The 27641-nt window shown below is 41.0% G+C and overlaps 1 long non-coding RNA gene across 1 annotated transcript; it reads right to left on the reverse strand.

The window, feature by feature from the left end:
• Window positions 1-15099: 15099 nt before the first annotated feature.
• On the reverse strand, window positions 15100-27117 carry LOC122120605. The gene is made up of 4 exons (XR_006149754.1): window positions 27058-27117; window positions 17753-17799; window positions 16530-16557; window positions 15100-15168 (listed from the first exon to the last, which is right to left on the reverse strand). It is a non-coding gene; the product is annotated as an uncharacterized LOC122120605 (long non-coding RNA).
• Between the last annotated feature and the right edge of the window lie 524 nt (window positions 27118-27641).

The following is a 27641-nucleotide window of genomic DNA, read 5'->3' on the forward strand; positions in this document are numbered from 1 at the left end:
TCCCTCCAGAGAAGAAAAAGAGCAAAAACTTAGAAATGAACTGTAAGAAAGACAATGTATGGTATGCGTCCCACATTTCTACGGACACTTTCTACTGGAAGGAACTCACCCAACTTCTGCTAGGAGGTTGCTGCAATGGTTCAGGAGCCTGCAGAATACGCAGTCAGACCACAAGTACATCAAGCAAGTAAGGTACAGCAGATACACTTGGGCCGATGGCCATATTCTCAGGGATAGACTTACTTCATTCAGCAGGAGTCACACATATCTTTGAGGGGGTTTTTTCCTTCCTTTTCCTTGTGCTCTTCAACACAATTTCTAGGTTATCCTCAGGATCATTTGGTGATTGACCAAGATTTTAACGAAGATCCTGTTTCTCAATGTTTTTTTTTTTGGTCGGTTGTGGGGCTTGAACTCTGAGCACGAACGCTGTCCCTAAGCGCTCTACCACTTGAGCTACAATGCCACTTCCAGTTTTCTGGTGGCTTATTGGAGATAAGAGTTTCAAGGACTTTCCTGCCCGGGCTGGCTTTGAACCGCGATCCTCAGATCTCAGCCTCCTCAGTAGCTAGGATTACAGGCGTGAGCCACCAGCCCAGCTTCTCAATGTTATTATCAGATGAATTATACTGGAAGACAACAAATCCATCCTCCTTGCTTTTATTTTAGGAAACTTGGCCCTGATCATGGAAATTCCCTTCCATTAGCTCAGGAATATACAAATTGTTACGGTCATCAGTAACCAGACTAGAGTAATCAGATTGGAAGCTCCTGGTGGGGGTGGCGGGGGGAGGATGGGAAGGGATGGGAAGGGGAAACAAAGGAAAAGCTACAATGCTTGATAAGAAATGTACTCATTATCTTGCCCGTGTAATTGTAACCCCTCTGTACAGTATTTTCACAATTTAAAAAAAGTATATTCCCTGTACCTCTTCCTCACACATGTCACATTACTGAGGACAAATTCAACAAACTGGACAATGTGATATTAAAAGTCACAGTTAAAGCCGGGCGCTGGTGGCTCACGGCTGTAATCCTAGCTACTCAGGAGGCTGAGATCTGAGGATTGCAGTTCAAAGCCAGCCCAGGCAGGAAAGTCCATGAGACTCTTATCTCCAATAAACCCACTCAAAAACCGAAGTGGCGCTGTGGCTCAAACGGTAGAGCACTCACCTTGAGCTGGAGAGCACAGGGACAGCGCCCAAGCCCAGAGTTCAAGCCCCACGACCAACCAAAAAAAAAGTCACAGTTAAGAATCTTGCTTACTTCATGCTGTTTTCCCCTGTTTGTCTTCTTTATGACTATTATTTTACTGAAAGCAGTGACATGTAAAAGAACAATCAAAGATCAGTGGCAAGTCACATTCTCTAAATAGCATGATATACTTGTTCAATGTTTCTCAAGTAGGAGTCTGTATACTTGGGTATATTCACTATTCCATAGCAAAATAAGAAAAAGTGGAGTTTCTTTTGTATCAAGTTAAAGTTCTATAATTTAGAAAAGACTTACATATTTTGTCAGTATATGTTGTCTAAATTTCTGGTACTCCCTAGCTTATACAGCTATGGAAGTAATAGCTGACATCTGAAAAGGATACTCTATAGATTGGGAGATCTCTTCCAGTTATATATCCAACAGTGGCCAAATATCCCGAATATACAAAAAGCTCTATAATTAACCCTCCTTCAAAATCAATAGACCAACTAATTAATGGGCAAATGAGCTAAATAGAAAAGAAGCAAGAATAGACAATAAACATATGAGGAAATGATCAACATCCCTGGCCATAAAGAAAATGTAAATACAGGGGCTGGGAAGGTGGCTCAGTGGTAGAGCGCTTGCCTTGCATGCATGAGGCTCTGGGTTCGATTCCCCAGCACCACATAAGCAAAAAGAAAAAAAGCTGGAAGTGGCGCTGTGGCTCAAGTGGTAAAGTGCTAGCCTTGAGCTGAAGAGCTGAGGGACAGTGCCCAGGCCCAGAGTTCAGGGCCTACGACCAGACCCCCCTCCCAAAAGAAAGAAAATGTAAATACAAATAATATTGAATTGGGTGCAGGTGGCTCAAGACTATAACCGTAGCTACTCAGAAGGCTAGGGTCTGAGGATGGCAGTTCAAAGCCAGCTTGGACAGAAAAATCTGTGAGCCTGATATCTCCAATTAACCACCAAAAAATTCAGAAATAAGCCGGGCACCGGTGGCTCACACCTGTAATCCTAGCTACTCAGGAGGCTGAGATCTGAGGATCGTGGTTCAAAGCCAGCCCAGGCAGGAAAAGTCCATGTGACTCTTATCTCCAATAAACCACTAGAAAACTGGAAGTGGTGCTGTGGCTCAAGCAGTAGAGCACTCGCCTTGAGCTGAAGAGCTGAGGGACAGCACCCAAGCCCAGAGTTCAAGCCCCACGACCGACAAAAAAAAAAAAAAATCAGAAATAACACTGTAGCTGAAGTACCATGGTAGAGCACTAGCCTTGAGTGAAATAGGTCAGAACAGTGACCAAACCCTAAGTTCAAGCCTGGTCAGCATCAAGAATAAGAACAATAAGAAATCATGGTGGAGATAGACAGAGAGGGAAATCCTATTACATTATTGTTGGAAATGTAAACTGCTATAACCACTATGGAATGTGGCATAGAGTTTGCTCAAAAACCAAAACACAAAACTACTCTATGATCCAGCAATACCATGCTTGGGCATCTACTTAGAGCATTACAAATCAGGATATGATAAAGAAACTTGTACATCCATGTTCCTTGCTGCATTATTCACAATAGCCAAGTTATGGAAACAGCCCAAATGCCCTACAATAGATATGTGGATCAAGAAAATGTAGTATATGTATACATAGTGGATTTTATTATTCTATCAGAAAGAATTATGTCATTTGTAAGGAAATGGATGGACCTAGAAAAATTATGCTAAGTGAAGTAATTCAGGCTCAGAGAGCTAAATGGCACATATTTTGTCTCATATGTAGAAGCTAGATCTAAAATACAAACATATCTGATAACATATACAGGGTTTTATACATATACACAAACAAGTATGTTTGGGGAGGAGTGAGATACAAATAGAGGGAAGGATGAGCAAATGCAGTCATTATATTCAATACATATTTCATAAAAATTAAACTATATAACTTGTAGGTAGGTATGGGAAGGGGAAAAAGAGAATGATGAAAAGGATGACATTGATCAAGATGCATTGTATTCATAACCTGACTTACAGACTTATAACTTCTTTTCACAAGAACTTTTTCTTTTGTTGGTTGTGGGGCCTGAACTCTGGGCCAGGGCACTGTCTCTCAACTCTTCAGCTCAACGTTAACATTCTACCACTTGAGCTACAGCACCACTTCCGGCCTTTTCTGCTTATGTGGTGCTGTGGAATCGAACCCAGAGCCTCATGCATGCAAGACAAGCACTCTACCACTGAGACATCTTCCCAGTCCCTTCCCAAGTACTTAATAATAAAAATGTTTTTAAAAAATAGATGGTAGCTGGGCACTAGTGGTACATGCCTACTCAGGAGACTGAGATCTGAGAACTGCAGTTCAAAGCCAGCCCAGGAAGAAAAGTCCATGAGATTCTTATCTCCAATAAACTACTCAGAAAAAGCAAGAAGTGGTAGAGTTTTAGCCTTGAGCAAAAGAAGCTCAGAGACAGTGCCCAGGCCCTGAGTTCAAGCTTCAGGACCAGCAAAAATAGACAGACAGACAGACAGACAGACAGACAGACAGACAGAACCTGGCACAGTTGAAAACATAGCTCACAAGTCTCTGGTAAGGTAGAAAAAGGTGGGGCCCAGGCCTGACCCCTTTCTCTTCATATGATCCCCACATGTAAAGGGTAAAAAAGAAACTGAGAGTGCAAAAGAACAGCTCCCATGTTCTCAGTCTCAGCTCTTCACTTCTCCATTCTGCTTTAGGGTGGAACCTTAGATAGGTAAGAAGTCTTCAGTGGAGGACACACTAGTTCTAAGGCAACATAAACAATTGCTGTTGTGGTAGGAAATGGATCTGGGGTGCTTGGAACCCAGCCACATCCATCTCCAGTACATATGGAAAAAGAAATGGTGCCATTGACTATCAAGGGATTATAAACTCAAAGTTCAGTCTTGTGGATCATGAAAACTGCTGTGCCAGGCTGGGTAGGTGGCTCAGTGGTAGAGTGCTTGCCTCGCATGCATGAGGCCCTGGGTTTGATTCCTCAGTACCACGTAAGCAGAAAAAGCCGGAAGTGGTGTTGTGGCTCTAGTGGTAGAGTACTAGCCTTGAGCTGAAGAGCTGAGGGACGGCGCCCAGGCCCAGAGTTCAGGCCCGACAAGCAACAACAACAACAACAACAAAAACAAACTTCAGAGCTCATCTATTACTCAAAAGTAGAAGTATACTTGCCTTCTCTGCTTTGCTTGTTTATCTTAGTTTTCTTTGACTTTTGGAAGAGTTCATCATCAGATTCAACAATGGTATGCCTGATCGATGAGGAGAGAGAGAGAGAAAGAGAGATCTGAATACAACATTTTTCTCTTTATGGCAATTCCCACCTTTCCTAGAATGAACAAGATAAGAAGACCCCTTGCAATATTGTCTTTTCTCTACAGTAACTTGATTTTTTTTCTTTGAAACTATTCAGACTTTCCATTACATATGATTTTTCATCTTTCTATGCATCTTTCCCCTTTTCATACATCCTTTCAGATGGAAATATGTGTTCTGTGTGAAGTAAAAACTAGGCATTCTCTCAGTTACTATTCTAACAGTACTGGAGAAAATCATGGCAGAGAAATGTCTATTTCATTTTACTCCTTATCATTAGCTTAGCGATGTTGTTGTCTGACAAGAATGCAGAGTGACAGTTGAGATAGTCTACCTTAGAGCACAGAAAGTTCTCCTTAGTACCATTTTGCAGTCAGAAACCAGTACCCCACTCTGATGGCAGGGTGTAACACATAGTATACAAACTGCTCTAACTGGAGTCACACCCAGAAACGTCCCTGCATCATCCAGAGTAAAATGACCAAGTACCTCTTTAGCATATCCCTGGCCCTATAATTGAAGCAGGTTGAACTTCACTACCTTCTTATATTTTCCAAGTAGTATATGACAACTATGACATACATTTTTCTTGTTGTTGGTTTTTTGGGCAGTATTAGCATTTGAAATTGGGGCCTCAAACAATTGGCTGGCCTCAATATATCCTCTGCATTTTATCCTTGTCAGTAACTAGGACTACAGGTATTAAGTCAACAGTGCCCAACTCATAGTCCCATTCTACCCACTCTTTTTCTCTCAATTCTGTTCCTCAAATCACTTTCAGATATTCACATAGCTCTTTTATGAAAATCCAATTAGTTATTAAAGATTGTCTATTAATCATGTATGTGTATTTGTACAAATATACATGATATACATGTATATACAAATACACAGACATCCATCATCCCCAAAACTTATTATTTTGTGCTTGCCTGGCATGCATGAGGCCCTGGGTTCAATTCCTCAGCACCACATAAACAGAAAATGCTGGAAGTGGCACTGTGGCTCAAGTGGTAGAGTGCTAGCTTTGAGCCGAAGAGCTCAGGGATAGTGCCCAGGCCCAGAGTTCAAGCCCCATGACTGACCAATAAATAAATAAATAAATCTAGCTGGGTGCCAGTGGCTCATGTCTGAAATCCTAGCTACTAAGAAGGCTGAGACCTGAGGATCATGGTTCAAAAGCCAACCTGGGAAGGAAAGTCCGTGAGACTCTCATCAGTAAATCACCAGAAAACCAGAAGTGGCACTGTGGCTCAAGTGGTAGAGTGTTCACCTTGAGCTAAAGAGCTGAGGGACAGTACCCAGGCCCAGAGTTCAAGCATCATAACTGACAAAAATAAATAAACAAACAAATCTAGAAGGCTCAAGTTTTAGACCATCTACCTGCCTAAAAAGCTCAAGGTCCTGAGCTCAAATGCCACTACAACCAAGAAACACTAAAAACAATGCAAATATTTTACATCCTAGTAATGATGCCAACTACATTATTGCACATTTGTCCAAATTTATAACATTGTATACCTGCAAAGAGCGAGTTTTTCTATATGGAAATTGTTCCTCAGATAATTTTAATTTAAATACAGTAAAACAATTTTCAGTTGGGTACCAATGGCTCACATCTGTAATACAAGCTACTCAGGAGACTAAGATCTGAGGATTGTAGTCTGAAGTAAACTCAGGCAGGAAAAGTCACAATTAACCACCAAAAAGCCTGAAGGAGAGCTGTGGTTCAATTGGTAGAGCACTTGAGCTAAAAAAAAAAAAAAAAGCTCAGGGACTGTGCCCAGGGCCTGAGTTCAAGTTTCAGGTCCATTACCCAAACAAATGCCAATTCATGGATTTATACAATGCCTTATTTGGTTCTAGAATTTCAGGTGGCTACAAATACTCACTTTAAATGTCTTTGCACATACTTGTACCAGACTGGGTGGGGGCAGGAAGGGGGGGTAAGAAAACATGGTAGAAAATGTTTACTATTCACAAAGCCCTGGATTCTATTCCAGCACCAGGGAAAAAAACAATTTTAAATAAAGCTCCACAGATACAGAGTTAGTCAAAAAAAACCCACAATTTTTCCATTTCAAAACATGAATAATCATGAAAGAGAAAAGGAATAGCCAATTCATGTTTCCATATTAATTAAGGACTGAGATGTGGAAAGCAAAGTTGCCTATCATGAGATTTCAAATTTATTTCAGTAATTGTTTCAGTATCCCTATTGTTTATCACCTGGACAACAACCCTTCATCTCACTTTGGCCAGAGTAGATAATTCATTAAAAGGAATAGTATCCTGGCATCATGGGGTAGCCCTATAAATAATCACATTTTGAGGTAGATGCAGAAGGATCACAAGTTCAAAGCCAGCCTAGTCTACATAAGAAGACTTTGTATCAAAACAATAGCAATAGGAATAGTACTAGGGAAGGCTGGAAACTGATAACAGCCACAGCACAGAGACAGACAGAAAGAGAGATACTGAGCTAAACAGAGCTTGATTTGATGCAGGATAAGCCATTTCAACTTGGCATCAATATAAGCAAAGCACTGCAAGTGGCATGCAGACCACATCAGGCAAGCTGTCCACTTTTTTTCCCTGGGTTGAAGACAAAAGACATAACACACAAAAAATATATATCATGAAGAAGAAACTGACAAAACAGATAATGAGCCAGGAATAAGGAATATAGTATTTTGAACTGATATTGGAGTAATCAACCACTAGGCACCTCATTGTGCTCACAAAAGAAATGTAAGTCTTCTTACCAAGAACATCAGGCTGCTACCTTTAAAACAAAGATTCTTTTACTTACCCAACTGGTGCTTGTTTTGGGACCACAGCTAAATTAGAGGGAAAATACAGCATTAGAAAGCATCATAAATATAATAAAATCTCCCAAAATCACATCTCCTTGGACTGAATGAGGGTATACCTCACTATGCTTAAAATCTTGGTTCCAGCTGGGTGCTGGTGACTCAAGCCTGTAATTCTAGCTACTCAGGATGATTGTGATTCAAAGCCAGCCCAGGCAGGAAAGTCTGTGAGACTCTTATCACCAATTAACCACCAGAAAACTGAAGCGGCACTGTGGCTCCAGTGGTAGAGTGTTCACCTTGAGCTGAAGAGCCCAAGGACAGCAACCCCAGCCCAGAGTTCAAGCTCCACGACCACCACCACCAACAACAAAAAACCTTGGGTTCTAAATGCAGCTGTGGTACTTGGTAGAAACTATGCTGAAAATGAACCGTACAATATGTGAGTGGGGACAGGAGGAAAAGGAGAAAACAAAAGAAGGGGTGATATTGTCCAATAAGAAACTGTACTCATTACCTGTCATAAAACGGTAACCCTTGTGTATAACACCTTTATAATAACAAGAAAAAATTAAAAAGAAAAAACCTTGGGGTCTATTCCCCACAATGGGAAAAAAAGGATTTATATCTCCCAGAAAGGATACGTAAGAAAAATAACAAAAGAAACCCAAAAAAGGAAGAAAGGAGGGAGGGAGGGAGGGAGGGAGGGAGGGAGGGAGGGAGGGAGGAAGGGAGGGAAGGAAGGAAGGAAGGAAGGAAAGAAGGAAGGAAGGAAGGAAGAAGGAAGGGAGCTAGAGGACAGTGAATAACCCTAGCTACCCAGAAGGTTGAAAACACAGGAAGAAGGTGAGAAGCCAATTAGAAGGAATACTTGAGACTCTTGTTGCCAAATAACCACCAAAAAGCTAGAACTAGAGGTGTGGCAGCAACTATAAGAAAAACCTGAGTTCGGGGCTGGGAAGGTGACTCAGTGGTAGAGTGCTTGCCTTGCATGCATGAGGCCCTGGGTTCGATTCCTCAGCACCACATAAGCAAAAAGAAAAAAGCCTGAAGTGGCACTGTGGCTCAAGTGGTAGAGCACTAGCCTTGAGCTGAAGAGCTGAGGGACAGTGCTCAGGCCCAGAGGTCAGGCCCCACAACTGGACTCCCCAAAAAAAAAGAAAAGAAAAGAAAAACCTGAGTTCAACACCAATACTGGTACAGAAAAATAACTGGAATGAATGAAAATATACACATACACACACACACAATACATACATACATACATACGTAATTTCAGGAAAAGCACAGATTATAGGGAAATAAACTTCACCATTGTAAGAGACCATTGTAAGAGGTAAACCTAGGATTACCTTATAGAAAGCATACCAAATCTCACTTCAGACATCTACAAAGAAATGTCAATATGAGCCTTGTGGTTTGAAGAGGACTCTACTTACAGGTTTCAAAGTCATCACTGCTGCTTGAATCCATTGTAAGAAGATGCCTAAAAAAATAACATAGCCTGTTTTAAATGAGTGCTACCAATATTATAAGCAACCAACTTTTAAAAAAATCTCAATAAATGCTCAAGATAACCACAGTTTCTGAAATGCAAAAAACCGCAGCAAATTATTCTGAACGATTATCTCTAAAGAATGAAAATGGATGCCAGGCACTGGTGGCTCATGCCTATATTACTAGCTATTGAGGCTGAGATCTGAGGATCGAGGTTCAAAGCCAGCCCTCACAGGAAAGTCCATGAGACCCATATCTCCAATAAACATCCAGAAAACCAGAAGTAGCGCTGTGATTCAAATGGTAGAGTACTTGCCTTGAGCTGAAGAGCTGAGGGACAGTGCCCAGGCCCAGAATTCAAGCCCCACAACTGACCCCCCCCCCCCAAAAAAAAGAAAGAAAGAAAAGAAAAAGAAAAAGAAAAGAAAATGGGTGACCATGTAAAAGTAGACTTCTACTTTTTGTTTTGTTTTGTAGTACTGGGGATTGAGCCCAGGGCCTCATGCTTGATAGCAAAGTGATTTACCACTTAAGCAGTACCAGACTTGAGCTCTTTATTTTCTCCCAAGCCAGCCAAACTGAGACTCTCCTTTCTCTACCTCTTCACATGCTGAGATTATAGGCATGCACCACCATACCCAAATGACTCAACATTTGAGCATCTACTATATGGTAGGTACTATGGCTACAAATAAAGAATGCAATTTCCAAAGATCTCATAGCCTTGTAGCAAGGAGGAAAATGAATGCTTTTTATGAGCTTAATCCAAAATGACTGGAATCAGATACATTTATTTTTGTCACATTGGGAATGGAATCCAGGGCCTTGCTCATCCTACCCAAGGGTATTAGCACATCCCTAGCCCTGACAAATTTAATTTTTAGCAAGCACCCCCAGGAAATTGATATAGGGGTCTACAATATCACACTTTCAGAAACTCTAGTTGAGTTATTTGAATCTTCTTTAACTTAAGACTGGGAACTTTAAATAAAACAGACATGATGGAATAGTGCTTGCCTAGCATTCACTTTTCTGTCTACAGCACTAGAAAACAAAACAAGACAAAATGACAAAATAATAAGAAAACCCCATGTGAACAAACACCAATTCAAGTATATTCCTTATCCTGTAAAATAATTCACATATATATATATATATACATATTACTCATAAATAAAAGTAAAAAGAAAGAAAATTGAGCTTCTTTATTGTTATTTTCAGGGGGAAAATTACTTTAATGGATTCTAGGTAATTATTAATATGTCTTTCACCTAAATGATTGGTTGTTTCCAATATCAACTTTATACAGCTAAGAAAATAAGGGAATTGGCCAGGCACTGGTGGCTCATGCCTGTGATCCTAACTACTTAGGAGACTGAGATCTGAGGATCATGGTTCAAAGCCAGACCGGGCAGCAAAGTCCGTGAGATTCTTATCTCCAAATAACTACCAGAAAACCAAAAGTAGAGCTGTGACTCAAAGTGGTAGAATACTAGTCTTGAGCACAAAAGCTCAGGGACATCACCCAGGCCTTGAGTTCAAACCCAACAACAGACAAAAAAGAAAAAGAAAGAAAAGAAAAGAAGGGAATTGAACTGGACGTTGTGGCCCTTTCCTTTATTTCCAGATACTGGGAGGCAGAAGAAGGAGGATCTCAACTACAAGGCCAGCCCAGGCAAAAGTAACAGCGAGATATTGTCTCAAAAAAAATACACTGAATGTTGAAGTAAACCTCGTTGTACAACTAAAGTTATTTTTTTAATATATAACTGAGTGGTAAAGGCTCACACCTGCAAACCTACCTACTTAGGAGGCCAAAAACCAGAGAATCAAAAGTTCTCATCCAGGCAGAGGAAGAGAAATCTAAGAGAACCTATTCTCCAATAACTAAGCAAAATGCTGGAGTAGAGGTTAGGCATATAAGAGTACCAGCCTTGAGCATGTAAGTCTAGTTAGAACACAAGGTCCTATGTTCAAGACCTAGTACCAGAAAAATTTTTAAATACAAAAAAAAAATCAAAGAGGGCTGGGAAGGTGGCTCAGTGGTAGAGCACTTGCCTTGCAGGCCTGAGGCCCTGGGTTCGATTCCTCAGCACCACATAAGCAAAAAGAAAAAAGCTGGAAGTGGCACTGTGGCTCAAGTGGGAGAGCGCTAGCCTTGAGCTGAAGAGCTGAGGGACAGTGCCCAGGCCCAGAGTTCAGGCCCCACGACCGGACCCTCAAAAAAAAAAAAAAGCAAAGAAAACAAAAAGTATGTGTGTGTATGTGTGTGTGTGTGTGTGTGTGTGTGTATAGTTTAAGAGACAGAGTTCTGGCTAAGCATTCAAATGGCATTGATTTCAATACATAGGATGGGAAAAGGGGAGAGGACTACAAGTAATTCATTTAACCAAAACATTTGAGCTTTGAAATTTTACAGGAGATGGGGAACATAGCTCAGTGGAAGAGTACTTGCCAGCATGCAAAAGACCTTAGGTCCCATCTCTGAATTGCAAACAGAAAATAAAATAACACAAAACTAAACAAACACATAGTTAAACACAGAGTAAGAGTGACTAGGTTCATAGAAAGCACTGGAAAACATCCTCCCTCTCTCTCTCCAATTCCAGCAGATGAAAAAAACATGTCACTTCTGCCTTCTGGATACTCCCATGGCATTTGTCTTGGTGTAGGGCAATTTTGTTGCCACCAGGCTGTACCCAGCTGAAAGAAGTCTCTCCTTTGGCTACACACCACTATATGAACTGAGTTTAAAAACAAAAGAGGGGCTGGGAAGGTGGCTTAGTGATAGACTGCTTGCCTTGCATGCATAAGGCCCTGGGTTTGATTCCTCAGCACCACATAAGCAGAAAAAGCCAGAAGTGGCGCTGTGGCTCAAGTGGTAGAGCACTAGCCTTGAGCTGAAGAGCTGAGGGATAGTGCCCAGGTCCATAGTTCAGGCCCTACGACAAGAAAGAAAGAAAGAAAGAAAGAAAGAAAGAAAGAAAGAAAGAAAGAAAGAAAGAAAGAAAGAAAGAAAGAAAGAAAGAAAGAAAGAAAGAAAGAAAGAAAGAAAGAAAGAAAGAAAGAAAGAAAGAAAGAAAGAAAGAAAGAAGGAGAGAAAGAAAGAGGGAGAGGGAGGGAGGGAGGGAGGAAGAAAGGAAGAAAGAAAGAAAGAAAGAAAGAAAGAAAGAAAGAAAGAAAGAAAGAAAGAAAGAAAGAAAGAAAGAAAGAAGCCTCAGGGGTAAAAGCTGCCCCTGGGAAGAAAGGTCCACTCTGCCAAGTAACTACAGGGATCTCTTGGCAGAGCACCAGGCCCAGGCCACCACTAGTCTCCTAAAAATAAAGAGGGATATGTAAACTGGTAGGTGTCCTTTGCATACTCTGTTCACTCAAATGTAAGAAATCCAGTTTTGTATCTACAACTAAAGCCTTTATCCCCTTAAAGCTACCTTCAGTAGCCAGTAGAACAGGCAACAAGTGTACCAATCAACACCCAAGTGATTGAGTGTAAAATATACATACCCAGTCTCCCATTTCCCACCAGGTTTCCTCTTTGATGGCTTGCGTTTTTGTCTTCTGCCCCCTGAAAGAATAATATCTGATTTATATCCTGAAAATTGGCATTATCGAGCAACTAGGAGAAAGGTAATACTAAGAGAAGCCACAGTCAAGTACAGTAAAATAGATGAGCAACATCTATCAGTAAAACTATGTATCAAGGTTGCCTTCTGAGTGACTTTATCTAGGGGATCACTGAGACATCAGTGCAGTGAACTGGGAAATACCATCACAGAAACTGAGGAAGCGAGGTTATGTGGGCCATTGAGGCACATAGGGGCATAAAGAGTGAAATGATATAACTCATACTAGCAGCAGCACCCTTCACTCAATCTGTAAAAACAACCTTAATCTCCACTCACACTGTTAGTAACTCTACCAGGAGCTTAGGAGCTAAGAACTTCCATCACTCATTCCTTAAGGAATTTATTGAACATGACTAACAAGCCAATCATGAAGCTACAGCCTGTGATAATTCCTCCTGTGAAAAAGCTACTGGAAGAATTGACTCAGGATCAACACTGTGATCTCAAAAGATGTCATGAGGTTGGCAACCTTTTATAGTCAGAGGAACTAACAGTACAACAAGATCTTATGAAAATATAATAAAGTTCAAGTTCTAGTGCAGAAGAAAAGGAAAGAAGGAAGAAGGGAGATTGGAGGAAAGGGATGGATAGAGAGACAAGGATATGGAGGAGAAAAAGGAACAGGGGGAGGGAAAGGGAAAATTGAGGGGAGGGGAAAAAGGAGGGGAAATGAAAGGACAGGAAGGAACAGAAGAGACAAGGAGGAGAAGGGAGAGAAGAGGGGAGAAAAGGGAGGAGAGAGGGAAGGGAAGGGCCTAGAGAAGGGAGAGGGGGAGGGAAAAGAGGAGGGGAGGAGGGAGGAGAGGGGAGTGCGGAAGGCAGGAGAAAAGATGAAAAAGCAGAATGGAATTCCTTGAAGACAAAAGTTACAAGGAAAAAATACTCCAGTGAGTGGATACTCAGAAAGAGGAGTATAAGAACAACAATACCTTCGGTACACCTCTCATATTTGGAGTGGCCAAAATTAATTGCTTCTAGGAGGCTGGGACTTGCAGAATGGGCAGCCAGACCACAATTACATCAAACAAATAAAGCACATTAGACACACTTGGACAGAGAGCCCCATTCCCTGGGACACAGACTTGGCATACCTGACTTTACAGGTGGCACACATAAATGTTTGGTCTTTTCCTTCCTTTTCTTTGGTTGCTCCACTTCACACACAGGAATTTCTTTAGATGGAACCTTTTCACCTGTAAATTCTAGGTTAGCCTCAGGATCATTTGATCATTTTCACCAAGATCCTGCTTCTTAATGATATTATAAGGTGAACTGAGCTGGGAGACAGAAAATCTATCCTCCTCATTTTTATTTGAAAAAACTTGGCCCTGATCATGGAAATGCCCTCCTGTTTAGCTCAGAAGACAATTTTTATTGTCATAATCAGTCATTGTTGGAAGCTCCTAGGTGACTGGCTGCATAACTATGCTCTCTTTACTCATTGTATACTAAACATCACATTATTAAGCACAAATTAAACAAACTGGACATTGTGAACCTAAACATAACAATTTAGAGTCTTGGTTACTTTATGTTGTTTTCTGTTTGTCTTTTTTTTCACTTTACTGGGAGCAGTGACAGATAAAAGAGCAATCAAAGAACAGTGGCAAAACACTTATCCTAAATAGAACAATACACTTGCTCAATGCTTCTCAGACAAGAGATTTTACATATGGATATATTCAATACTCCAAAGCAAAACAAGAGAAAGCAGGAGTTTTTTTAAAAAAATTTTTTGTTGGTCGTGGGGCTTGAACTCAGGTTAGGTGCTGTCCCTCAGCTCTTCAGCTCAAGGTAAGCACTCTACCACTCGAGCCATAGAGCCACTTCAGGTTTTCTAGTGGAGATAAGAGTCTCACAGGAGTTTCCTGCTTGGAAAAAAAAATTGTCTCATGGACTTTCCTGCCCGGGCTGGCTTTGAACAGAGATCGTCAGCTCTCAGCCTCCTGAGTAGCTAGGATTACAGGCATGAGCCACTGGCGCCAGGCTAGGAGTTTTTTACATCAAGCTAAATTTCTGTAATTGAGTAGGAGTTTCTTTTCCTAGAAGTTCTATAAAATGTCTATATAACTCTATAATTTCTATATAATTCTAAAATTTCTATATAATTTCTATAAAACTGAGAAGAGTATAACTGATTTTATATGATTGTGATTATCTAGCTAACCTTTTGGTATTCTTTAGCTTTTGTAACTATGCAGGTATTAGATAGTAGTTGGCACTGTTGAAACCATAGTTCACAAGTTTCTAGTAAGGTGGAAAGAAGGCAGGGCTTGGGTCCTATTCCTTTCCTGTGCAAGTGATTCCCATATGTAAAGAAAAGGTGAAAGAGAAGCTAAGAGTACAGGAGAGCAGCCCTGGCTTCTCAGCCTCAGTGCTTCTATTTTGGAATGAAAGCATAAGCAGGTAAAAGTCTAAGGGGAAAACTTTAGGTCTAAGGCAACATAAACAATTGCTGCTGTGGCAGGAAATGGATGTGTAGGTAGAAAGAAGACAACCCCTTTTGCATCTAGCCCATAGAAAGAGAAATGGTGACACTAGCTACTAAAGGATTGTGATCTCAAAGTTTAGCTTAGAACACACAAACTTTCTAAAGGACAAGTATACTTGCCTTTATTGCTTTTCTTACAAATTTTAGGTTTCTTTTTCCTCAGAAAGAGGTCATCATCAGATTCTGAGTCAGTAAACACATGCCTAAACATGAGACATTAATGAGAGTGAGAGAGAGAGAGATCTGAACACAACATTCCTCTCTTTGTGGCATTTTCCACCTTTTCTAGAATGATCAAGCAACTGTTTCTGTCTTTGGAACTATTCAGACTTTCCATTGCTTCTGATTTTCCATCTTCCTGTACATCTTTCCCTGTGTCTCACATCCTTTCAAAAGGAGTTATCTGTCATGTGCTAAGTATAAACTGGGCACTCTCTCAGTGTATTATCCTAACAGTACTGGGTAAAATCAGGTCAGAAAAATGTCTATTAGGTTCTCCTCCTTATTTTTATTTTCAACTTACAGATGCAGGGATCTGACAAAGACAAAGAGCAACAGTTCAAACTGTCTACCTTAGAGAACAGCAGTTTCTCCTCAGTACCACTCTGCAGTCAGAAGTTCGCACCCAACTCCGGTGGCAGAGTGTCACACATAGCCTACATCTGTTCAGCCAGGAGACACACGCAGCAATTCCTCCTGTACTACTCAGGTTGAAGTGTTCAAGTACTTCCTGGGGTCCTTTGCTAGCCTTTGTAATTCCAGCAGGCTTAAGTTTATCACCTTCCAATATTTTTAAGCACTGTATGATAGCTGTGATATAGATTATTTTGTTTGGGGGTGATACTAAGATTTGAGCTTGGCTTAACACTTGCTTGGCTTTTTTACTTGGCTGATGTACTATCACTTAAACAGAAACTCTGACCCTGTTGTTTGATGGATATTTTGGAGACAGCATCTTCCTAACTATTCTGCCTAGGTTGCCCTGAATTTGCTATCCCCAAAAGCTAAGTCTTTTGAGTAGTACAACGTATTATTCTAAGATATCAGTGACCAATTCACATCCCAGTTTTGCCCACTGTTCTCACCTAAGTTCCCCAACTCACCTCCAGGAATTTTTCAAAGCCCTTCTAGGTCAATCTAATCAACAATTAATGATTGTACTGCTAATCACATATGTGTACATATTTGTATTATGTAAATGACATGTATGTAATATATATGCACACTCATATTTTCCTATATAGAAATTCTGTGGGGACTACTGATATATTTCAGTTAGCATGTGGATGTCTGTTTTGTACAGGCAGGCATCCATCCTCACTATTTAGATATTTATTTAACATCTATCTGGCACAAGCTGGAAGAAACGTACTTTTTATAAACAGGGACTCCAAATGTAGCTGAGGAAGACAATACTTTAGATGTTCCTGCCTCTGACTCCTGAGTACTGGGACTAGCTAGACATGACCCTCATGGTGTTTACAGAGGAAATGCAATTTTACTCTTACCCAGAATATAAGGCTGTTACCTTTAAAACAACAGTTTCAAAGATTCTCCTACTTACCCAATCAGTGGTGGCTTTGGGATCACAGCTAAATCAGAAGAGGGGGGGAAAACCCACAGCATTAGGGAGCATATTAAGCATAATAAAATCACTCTAAATTCAATATGCATAAATTATAGCTTGTAAAATTTACATCTCGGGCTGGGAAGGTGGCTCAGTGGTAGAGTGCTTGCCTTGCATGCATGAGGCCCTGGGTTCAATTCCTCAGCACCACATAAGCAGAAAAGAAAAAAAAAGCTAGAAGTGGTACTGTGGCTCAAGAGGTAGAGTGCTAGCCTTGAGCAGAAGAGCTGAGGGACAGCACCCAGGCCCAGAGTTCAGGCCCCACGACCGGACCCAAAAAAAAAAATTTACATCTCCTTGGCCTGAGTAAGGGTGTACCTCAGTATGCCTAAGGACTTGGGTTCTATCCCTAGAACAGAATATTTTTAAAGAAAAGGATTTACAGCTCTCATTGAAGGAGTGAAAGATACACAAGAGATACAACAATGGAAGACCCAAGAGATTAAAAAAAAAAACTAGAAAAGCAAGGTAGAGGACTGTGGCTCAGAGGATAGAGATAGGAAGCTGACCATTCATGAAAGAGGAATCCTTGAGACTCTTATCTCCAACTACACAGCAAAAAGTTGGAAAGGTATCAATTATGGTAGCTCACACTTGTAATCCTAGCTACTCAGGTGGCTGAGATCTGAGGATCTCAGTTCAAAGCCAGCCTGGCCAAGAAAGTCTGTGAGACTCTTATCTCTACTACACTACAAAAAAAAAAGCCAGAAACGGAGCTATGACTCAATGGTAGAGCACTAGCCTTGAGCAAAAGCAGCTCAGGAACAATGCCCAGGTCCTGAGATCAAGCTGAAGATCAGCGCAATTGTATGTGTGTGGGTGTGTGGGCGCACGCACATGCACATACGCACACATGCACACGCGCGAGCATGCACACACACGCACACGCACACACACACACGCACACACACACACACACACACACACAGAAAACAAAGCCAAGATACAGTGGAACTGTGTCAGTACTGGCACAGAATACACACACACACACATGCGCGCACATAAACATGCATGCACACACAGAAAGCATAGACTCTACGGAAATAAACTTCCCCTGTCTAGAAAAAGATTTAGATAACCTAGGAATAGATAATGCAAAGCATATCAAATCTCATTTCAGGTATCTAAAAAGACATTTCAACATGAGCCTTGCAACTTACAGGTTTCAAAGTCATCACTGCTGCTTGAATCCACTGCAGGAAGATGCCTGAAAAAAAATAACAAATTTTCTTTGAAATGAGGGCCACTGGTATAAGCAACAAAGTATTTATTTATTTACTTACTTACTTATTTATTTGGTCATAATGCTTGAACTCTGGGCCTTAGCGCTGTCCCTGAGCTCTTCAGCTCAAGGCAAGTGCTCTACCACTTGAGCCACAGTGCCACTTCTAGTTTTTCTGGTGGTTAGTTAGAGATAAGAGTATCACAGACTTTCTTGCCCTGCCTGGCTTTGAAACGTGATCCTCAGATCTTACCTCGTGAGTAGCTAAGATTACAGGCGTGAGCAACCAGTGCACAGCAAAAAACAAAATCTCAGTAGTCTCTAATAAATGAACAGGACAACCACAGTTTCCCAAATACAAAAACTTCTCAAAAACCAGCACTAAAATAAAACAAAATACTGACTTAAAATTTTAAAAAACCAGCATCAATTATTCTGAACCATAATCTCAAAAGAATGAAAGCAGGTAACTATGTGAAAGTAGACTTTTACATTTTTTTTTGTTTTCTCTTCTTTTTTGCCAGTCCTGTGGCTTGAACTCAGGGCTTGGGCACTGTCCTTGAGCTTCTTTTGCTCAAGGATAGCACTCTACCATTTGAGCCATAACACCACTTCCAGCTTTTTCTGTTTATGTAGTACTGAAGAATCGAATTCAGGGCTTCTTGCATGCTAGGCAAACACAATACCACTAAACTACATTTCCAGCGCCCCCCCCCCCTTTTTTTTTTTTACAGTACTGAGGATTAAGCCCAAGGCCTCATGCTTGATAGCAAAGTGCTTTACCACTTAAGCTACAACCCAGACCTTGAGCTCTTTATTTTCCCCCAAGCCAGCCAAACTGAGACTCTCCTTTCTCTACCTCTCTACATGCTGGAATTATAGGCATGCACCACCATAGCCACATGACTCAAACATTTATTGAGCATCTAATATATGCTAGAAACTATCGCTACAAATAAAGAATAAGACTTCCAAGGATCTCACAGTCTAGTAGCAAGGAGAAAAGAAGTAAATAGATGTTTTTCATGAGCTAATCCAGAATGACTGGAATCAGAAACTACATTTATTTTATTTTATTTTTTATTTTTCAGCTAATTCTGGGGCTTGAACTCAGGGCCTGGGCACTGTACCTGTGGTTCCTTTGCTCAAAGCTAGCACTCTACCACTTGAACCACAGTGCCACTTCTGACTTTTTCTGTTTTTGTGTTACTGAGGAATCAAACCCAGGACTTCATGCATGCTAGGCAAGCACTCTACCACTAAGCCACATTCCCAGCCCTATATTTATTTTTTCCAAACTAGGAATGGAATCCAGGGTCTTGCTCAATCTAGCCAAGCACACTAGCACATCCCAGCCCTGACAAAACTCAGGAAATTTTGGTGCAGGGAGCTATAATACCACACCTTCAGAAACACTAGTTGAGTTATTAGAGTCTTCTTTAACTTAAAACTGGGAACTGAAAATATAATAGTACGACATGATGTTTGTCTGGCACAGCTATTTTTTTTTTTTGAGGTCTGGTCGTGGGGCCTGAACTCTGGGCCTGGGCACTGTCCCTGAGCTCTTCAGTTCAAGGCTAGCGCTCTACCACTTGAGCCACAGCGCCACTTTTGGCTTTTTTCTTTTTGCTTATGTGGTGCTGAGGAATTGAACCCAGGGCCTCATGCATGCAAGACAAGCGCTCTACCACTGAGCCACCTTCCCAGCTGGCACAGCTACTTGAGAGATGGAGCTGGTTGAATCACTTGAGCCCAGGAGTTTGGGGCCAGCTTGGCCAACAAAGCTAGACCAACAACTCAAAACCAAACAAGGCAAAGATGAAAGATGAAGGAAAACTCTCCCTCTTTACAAATGACACGATCTTTTATTTAAAGAATCCACTCCCAAATTACTCGAGATGATTTGAAATTTTGGCAAAGTAACAGGGTATAAAATTAACCCTCAAAAATCAATGACTTGGGGCTGGGAAGGTGGCTCAGTGGTAGAGCGCTTGCCTTGCATGCTCGAGGCCCTGGGTTCGATTCCTCAGCACCACATAAGCAAAAAGAAAAAAAGCCGGAAGTGGCGCTGTGGCTCAAGTGGTAGTGCGCTAGCCTTGAGCTGAAGAGCTGAGGGACAGTGCCCAGGACCCGAGTTCAGGCCCCACGACTGGACCCAAAAAAAAAAAAAAAAATCAATGACTTTAGGGCTGGCAAGGTGGCTCAGTGGCAGAGTGCTTGCCTTGCATGCAGAGGCCCTGGGTTCGATTCCTCGCATCACAGAAGCAGAAAAAGTTGGAAGTGGTGCTGTGGCTCAAGTGGTAGAGTGCTAGCAATGGGCTGAATATCTGAGGAACAGTGCCCAAGCCCAGAATTCAGGCCCCACTACCAGCAAAAAATAAAAAATAAAAAATAAATCAATGGCTTTTCTGTATGCCAACAATGAGAAGAGAGCTGCTGAAATCAGGAAAGCAACTCCTTTTGTAATAGCCCTACAAAAAATAAAAGGCCTAGGAGTTAACTAAAGAAGTGAAGAACCTCTATGATGAAAACTTTTAAAACCTGATAAGGAAATTAAAGCAGAACTTATGAATTTTAAAATCCTCCCATGCTCCTGGATTGAGAAGATAACATTGTAAAAATGACAATACTGACAAAGGCTATCTACAAATTCAATGCTATACCTATCAATATCCCAACCTCATTCTTCACTGAAGTAGAAGAAGCAATCCAAAAATTCATATGGAACAATAAAAGACCCCAAATAGTAAAAACAATCCTTAGCAGAAAGAGCAGTGATGGAGGAATATCAATACCAAATTTCAAACTCTACTACAAAGCCATAGTAACCAAAACAGCTTGGTACTGGCACAAAAACAGACCTCAGGATCATAGCTCAAGGCCAGTCCAGGGAAGGAAAGACCATGAGACCTTTTTTTTTTTTTGCCGGTCGTGGGGCCTGAACTCTGGGCCTGGGCACTGTCCCTCAGCTCTTCAGCTCAAAGCAAGCACTCTACCACTTGAGCCACAGCGTCACTTCTGGCTTTTTCTGCTTATGTGGTGCTGAGGAATTGAACGCAGGGCCTCATGCATGCAAGGCAAGCACTCTACCACTGAGCCAGAAAAGGTCAGATAAGGTGATGTTAGGAAAATGAACCCTAAGATATGTGTTTAATTGTTTTTTTTTCTTTCATGCATTTGTTTCTAACGCATTTATATGATTATTTCTTTGTTACTTTATATGTCCCTCCCCCACAGTATAACCCCTGCTTTCACTGTATTTGATGTCGGTATAATTTGTGGAGGGGAAGGGGAAAAACAAGTCGTTTAAATAAGGATACAGGTGAACCCGTTGCAACAATGAGAAGTACAAGTTGTCATGTCGAAAACGAACTTTACAACTTTGGTGAGGGGGTGGGGGGGAGGTCTGGATTGGGGGGGAGGCTTGGAAGGGATGAGAAGGGGAAACAAAGGAGGAGGCTACAATGCTTGATAAGAAATGTACTCATTATCTTGCCCATGTAATTGTAACCCCTCTGTACAGTTTTTTCACAATTAATAATAATAATAAAAAAAAACAGACCTCAGGACCAATGGAATAGAACTGAAGACCCAGAAATGAACCCACAGACCTATGGCCATCTAATCTTTGATAACAGAGCTGAAAAAAAATAGAATGGGGGCTTCTGGGAAGGTGGCTCAGTGATAGAGCGCTTGCCTTGCATGCCTGAGGCCCTGGGTTCTATTCCTCAGCACCACATAAGCAAAAAGAAAAAAGCCGGAAGTGGTGTTGTGGCTCAAGTGGTAGAGTGCCAGCCTTGAGCTGAAGAGCTGAGGGACAGCGCCCAGGCCCAGAGTTCAGGCCCTACAACTGGACCCCAAAAAAAAAATAGAATGGAAGAAAGACAACTTCTTTAGTAAATGGTGCTGGCAAACACCTATAGAAAACTAAAGTTAGATCCTTATATATCACCCTGCACCAGAACCAAGTCCAAATGGATCAAAGACCTCGGAGTCAAAGCAGACATCATGAAAACATTACAGGAAGGATTAGGAGAAACTCTAGGGCTCCTTGGCACAGGTCAAAATTTTCTTAATAAAGACCCAGAAACACAACAAATCAAAGAAAGATTGGATAAATGGGATTGCATGAAGCTGCAGAGCTTCTGCATGGCAAAGGACACACCTAGCAAGATCAATAGAAAGCCCATGGATTGGGAGATCTTCACTAGCCATACAAAGGACAAGGGCCTCATATCTAAAATATACCTGGAACTCAAAAAATTAAATCCCCCAACAACAAATCCTCAAAGAAACAACTGCCCGATAAATAAGCAGGCTAAAGACTTAAAGAGAAACTTCTCTGAAGAAGAAATAAGAATGGCCAATAGACACATGAAGAAATGCTCAACTTCTCTGACCATAAAAGAAATGCAAATGAAAGCAACATTGAGATACCACTTCACCCCAGTTAGAATGACTATAATCAAGAAATATAATAACAACAGATCTGGAGGGGGTATGGCCAAAAGGGAACCCTACTTCATTGTTGGTAGGAATGTAAACTTGTTCAACTACTTTGGAAAGCAGTATGGAGGTTCCTCAAAAGACTCCACATAGAGCTTCCCTATGACCCAGCAATCCCTCTTTGGGGCATTTACCGAAATGATCACAAACAAGGCTATACTAAAGCTACTAGGCACAACTATGTTTATCGCAGCATTATTTACCATAGCTAAGATATGGAACCAACCCAGATGCCCCTCAGTAGATGAATGGATCAAGAAAATGTGGTAAACTACTGCAGGACAGAGTAGGAGAGACACTTGAACTTACAGGCACAGGCAGGAACTTCCTGAACAGAGTCCCAGGGTCACAACAAATTGGAGAGAGACTTGATAAATGGTATTACCCTAAAATAAAAAGTTTCTGCACAGATAAAGAAATAGCAACCAAACTAGAAAGAAAGCCAACTAATTTGGAAAAAATATTTACCAGCAATATAGCAGACAAGGGTCTAATATCCATTATATACAGGGAACTCAAGAAACTAACCCCTCACAAATCTAACCAAGCATGAAATGGGCAAAGGAATTAAAGAAAGACTTCTCAGAAGAAGAGATAAAAGTGGCAAAGAAACACATGAGAATGTTCATTATCCCTGGCTATAAAGGAAATGCAAATAAAACCAACACTGAGCTATCACCTTACCCCAGTCAGAATGGCCCACATTCCTAAATTCAGATAATGACAAATGCTTGAGGGGATGTGGAGAAAGAGGAAGCCTACTGCATTGCTGGTAGGAATGTATACTAATACAACCACTTTAGAAAGCAGTCTGGAGGTACCTCAGAAAGCTAAATATAAACCTCCCCTATGACCCAGCCATACCACTCCTAGGCATCTACCCTGAACAACAGGAACCAGTATACAAAGACATATGCACCTCCATGTTCATAGCAGCACTGTTCACAATAGCCAAGATTTGGAAACAACCCAAATGCCCCACTACTGATGAGTTGATCCAAAAATTGTGATACCCATATACAATGGAATATTATGCAGCCATTAGAAAGGACAAAACAATGGCATTTGCAGGGAAATGGATGGAACCAGAGCAAATTATTTTGAGTGAGGTAAGCCAAAAACAAAGAGACAAATGACACATGGTCTCCCTGATATGTGGATGCTAAAGCCAAAATGCAAGAAGATATGACAAAATAAACAGTACTCGAGAAACAAAGGACACTCATTTTGTCATATCATTACTAAATGACTCCATGTTCTTGACCCTATATATATGGTAGATATATGCACACAATGGAGGGAAGCCAGGAGGAGGACACAGAGTAAATGGGAAATGGAAGAACATACAACAAAGGGGCCCATCAGCTGCACTAGACATAGAAGAAAAAGAACTAAGCAACCTAAAGACAGCAATGGGAAGGGAGGAATGAGAAGGAAAGAGGAAACAGCCTACACTAAGCAAAAGGAAAGAAATGTAAACATCACCTGATATGGAAAAAATTGTCAAAGCTCATAGAATTCACAAAATATATAGACCATTATAATGACAATGTGCCGCCTTGTAAAGGTTAAAATGTATTTGTGGCTTTAACTAAGTATCACTATTCCACAATACTGTGAAATACGTGAAATTTTATGTAATCACTTAATCTCAATTTTAAAAAAAGTGAGAGAAGGGATGGGTTAGGAGTGATGGGTGAGACAATGTTGTCAGACACCTTGTATTCATATACTGTTTTGTAGAATGGGAACTTCTTTATAAACCTACTTAAAGATTAAAAAATTAAAGTTTTTTTGAAGAAATAAAAGATGACATCAGGAAATGGAAGGACCTTCCATATTTATGGATGTTGTATAAACGGACATACTGCCAAATACAATCTATAAATGTAATCCAATCTTTACAATTCACATGGAACAATTCATATGCCCCAGTACTGACACAAAAATTAAAAGGGAATTGAGCTTTTTCACTCCTAAATACAGCAGGCAGAAACATGAGAATTTCATTTACAAGACCAGCCTAAGCAAAAGTATCAGAGAGATAGGTTCTAAGCCAGCCAGGGGAGCCAGAGTCTGAGCGAATCTATGTTCCAAATAATGTAAAAAAAAATTGCCAAAGCAATTCTAGGCAGAAGGAAGGAAGGAAGGAAGGAAGGAAGGAAGGAAGGAAGGAAGGAAGGAAGGAAGGAAGGAAGGAAGGAAGGAAGGAAGGAAGGAAGGAAGGAAGGAAGGAAGGAAGGAAGGAAGGAAGGACGAGGTATCACAATCCCAGACCTCAGGTACTAATACAGTTATAATTTACAAACAAACAAAAAGAGGGCGTCAGTGGCTCATGTCTATAATCCTAGCTACTTAGGAGGCTGAGACTGAGGATCATGGTTCAAAGCCAGCCCAGGCAGGAAAGACTGTCATACTCTTATCTCCAATAAACCACCAGAAAAACAGAAGTGGTGCTGTGCCTCAAGTGGTAGGGTGCTTGCCTTGAGCTGAAGAGCTGAAGGACAGCACCCAGGCCTAGACTGACAAAAAAAAAAAAATGGCTTGTTTCTGGCACAAAACTACACCTGACGGCCAATGGAATAGACTTTTTTTTGGGGGGGGGGGAGTCCAGTTGTGGGGCCTGAACTCTGGGCCTGGGCGCTGTCCCTCAGCTCTTCAGCTCAAGGCTAGCACTCTACCACTTGAGCCACAGCGCCACTTCCAGCTTTTTTCTTATGTGGTGCTGAGGAATCGAACCCAGGGCCTTGAGCATGCAAGGCAAGTGCTCTACCACTGAGCCACCTTCCCAGCCCCTTGGAACAGACTTTTGAAGACCCATAAATAAAACCATATACTTACAATTATCTGATATTTGATAAGGGACCCAAAGATATACAATGGAAAAAAGATAGCTTCCTCAATAATTGATGTTGGGAAAAGTGGGCATCTATATGCAAAAAGCTAAAAGTGGATCAATGTGAGTCATAATGCACTCATATCAACTCAAAGTGGATCAAAGACCTCAATGTCAGACCTGAAAATTTGTAATTACTGCAAGAGAGAATAGGAGAAATACTAGAACTCATAGGCATAAACAGAAACTTTTTGAAGAGTGTCATGGGCACAGCAGATAGGAAAGACTTGAAAAATGGGATTACATCAAAACAAAAAGTTTCTTCATAGCAAAGAACATAGTTACTAAACTAGAAAGACAACCAATAGACTTGGAGAAGCTTTATACCACCAATATATTTGACAAAGGCATAATACCCAAGATATATAAGGAGCTCAAGAAACTAACCCTTCCCAAGACTAATAAACCAATTACTAAGTGGGAAAAAGAGCTAAGGAAAGACTTCTCAGAAGAAGCACCACCATTGAGCAAAAAAAAATAAGAAACAATGTCCAGGCCCTGAGTTTATGCCCCAGTACTGACACAAAAATAAAAAGGGAATTGAACTTTTTCATTCCTAAATACCAGCAGGCAGAAACCATGAGAATTTCATTTACAAGGCCAGCCTAAGCAAAAGTATCAGAGAGATAGGTTCTATGCCAGCCAAAGGAGCAAGAGTCTGAAAGAATCTATGTTCCAAATAATCTGAAAAATGTCAGACTAGAGTGTCCACAATGTGTTAGAGCACCAGAGCCTTGATCAAGTAAGACAAGACAGAGCACGGGTCCAAGACTTGGTACTATCATAAAAAAGAGAAAAATACAAAAAGACAGGAAAGAAATAAAAAATGGCTATAGCTTAAGGGGTAGAATGCTGGCCAAGCATTCAAAAAAAATAGGTTAAATGGAGAGGACCAAAAAAAAAAAAAAAAAGAGGAAGGAGGATTATAAGCAACAAATTTCACAATATAACCTTTGAGGTTGAGGACATAGTTCCATGGAAGAGCACTAGCCAGCAAGAACAAGATCCATCCCAAAAACTGCATTAAAAAAAAGCATAAAACAAAACAAAGCAATACAAGGATAATTACAGCAGGAAGAGAGAGTAACTGGGCTCATGCAAGGCACTGGAAAATCCTGGAAGACTACTTGACCTCTCTATCCATGCAATTCAATCAGACATAAAGAACATGTCCGCTCTGCCTTTCAGGCACCTCCACTGTATTTGTCTTGGTATAGGACAAACTTGTGGCCACTAGTCTGTACATATGTACTTAGACTGAAAGAAGTCTTTCTTTTGGCAACAAAACACTATATGAACTGAAATTTTAAAAAAAAGAAGGGCTGGGAAGGTGGCTCAGTGGTAGAGCGCTTGCCTTGCATGCCTGAGGCCCTGGGTTCGATTCCTCAGCACCACATAAGCAAAAAGAAAAAAAGCTGGAAGTGGCACTGTGGCTCAAGTAGTAGAGCACTAGCCTTGAGCTGAAGAGCTGAGGGACAGCGCCCAGGCCCAGAGTTCAGGCCCCACGACCGGACCCAAAAAAACAAAAAAGAGAGCACCTCAGAGGCCAGAGCTGCTATGTGGGAAAAAAGCCCCTCTTTTGTCACCTAACTGCAAAGATCTTGGCAGAAAGCCCAGCCTAGTCCACTAATAGGCTCCTGGGAAAGAGGAAGGAGAGGATCTGGTAAGTGGCCTATGGATCCTTGCATGTGCTCTTCACTCAATCATCATAAATCTTCTAGCTCTGTGTCCACAAACACAGAGCTTGAAGATCCCTTGAAGATCCCTCCAGTAACCAGTGGAACAAGCAACAAGTTTAAAACCAATGAATGCCCATGTGATTGAATGTGAATGACACTTACTCAGTCTTCCATTTTTCACTGGGGCTCTTTGAAGCTTTGCGTTTTAATCCTTTGACAGCTGAAAGAATAATAACTGATTTATAACCAGAAAATTGGTACCATCAAGCCCTCAGGAGAAAGATAAACCTTACAAGAGCCCAACAGTCAAACATAGCAAAATAGATAAAATATCTATCATCTATCAGTAAAACTATGTATAAAGGTTGTATACTGCTGCCTTCTGAGTGACTCTGTCTAGGGGATCACTGAGACATCAGTGCAGTGAGCTGAGTAACACCATCACAGAAACTGAGGGCTATGTTCTTAGAGACTAGTTTATGTGGGCCACTGAGGCACACAGGGGCATAAAGAATGAAATGACATAACTCATACTAGCAGCAGCACCCTTCACTCAATCTGCAAACCCAACCTTCTACTTAATCTCCACTCACACTGCTAGTAACTCTACCAAGAGCTTAGGAACTAAGAGTTTCCATCACTCATTCCTTAAGGAATTAATAAATTATGACATGAGTCATAAGCCAATCATGAAGCTAGAACCTGAGACAGACTCTAGTCTCACTAGAAGAAAAAATTCCTCCTAT

The sequence above is a fragment of the Dipodomys spectabilis genome, unplaced genomic scaffold, assembly GCF_019054845.1.
Source record: "Dipodomys spectabilis isolate Male_0828 unplaced genomic scaffold, ASM1905484v1 ptg000176l, whole genome shotgun sequence".
Classification (NCBI taxonomy): Eukaryota; Metazoa; Chordata; class Mammalia; order Rodentia; family Heteromyidae; genus Dipodomys; species Dipodomys spectabilis.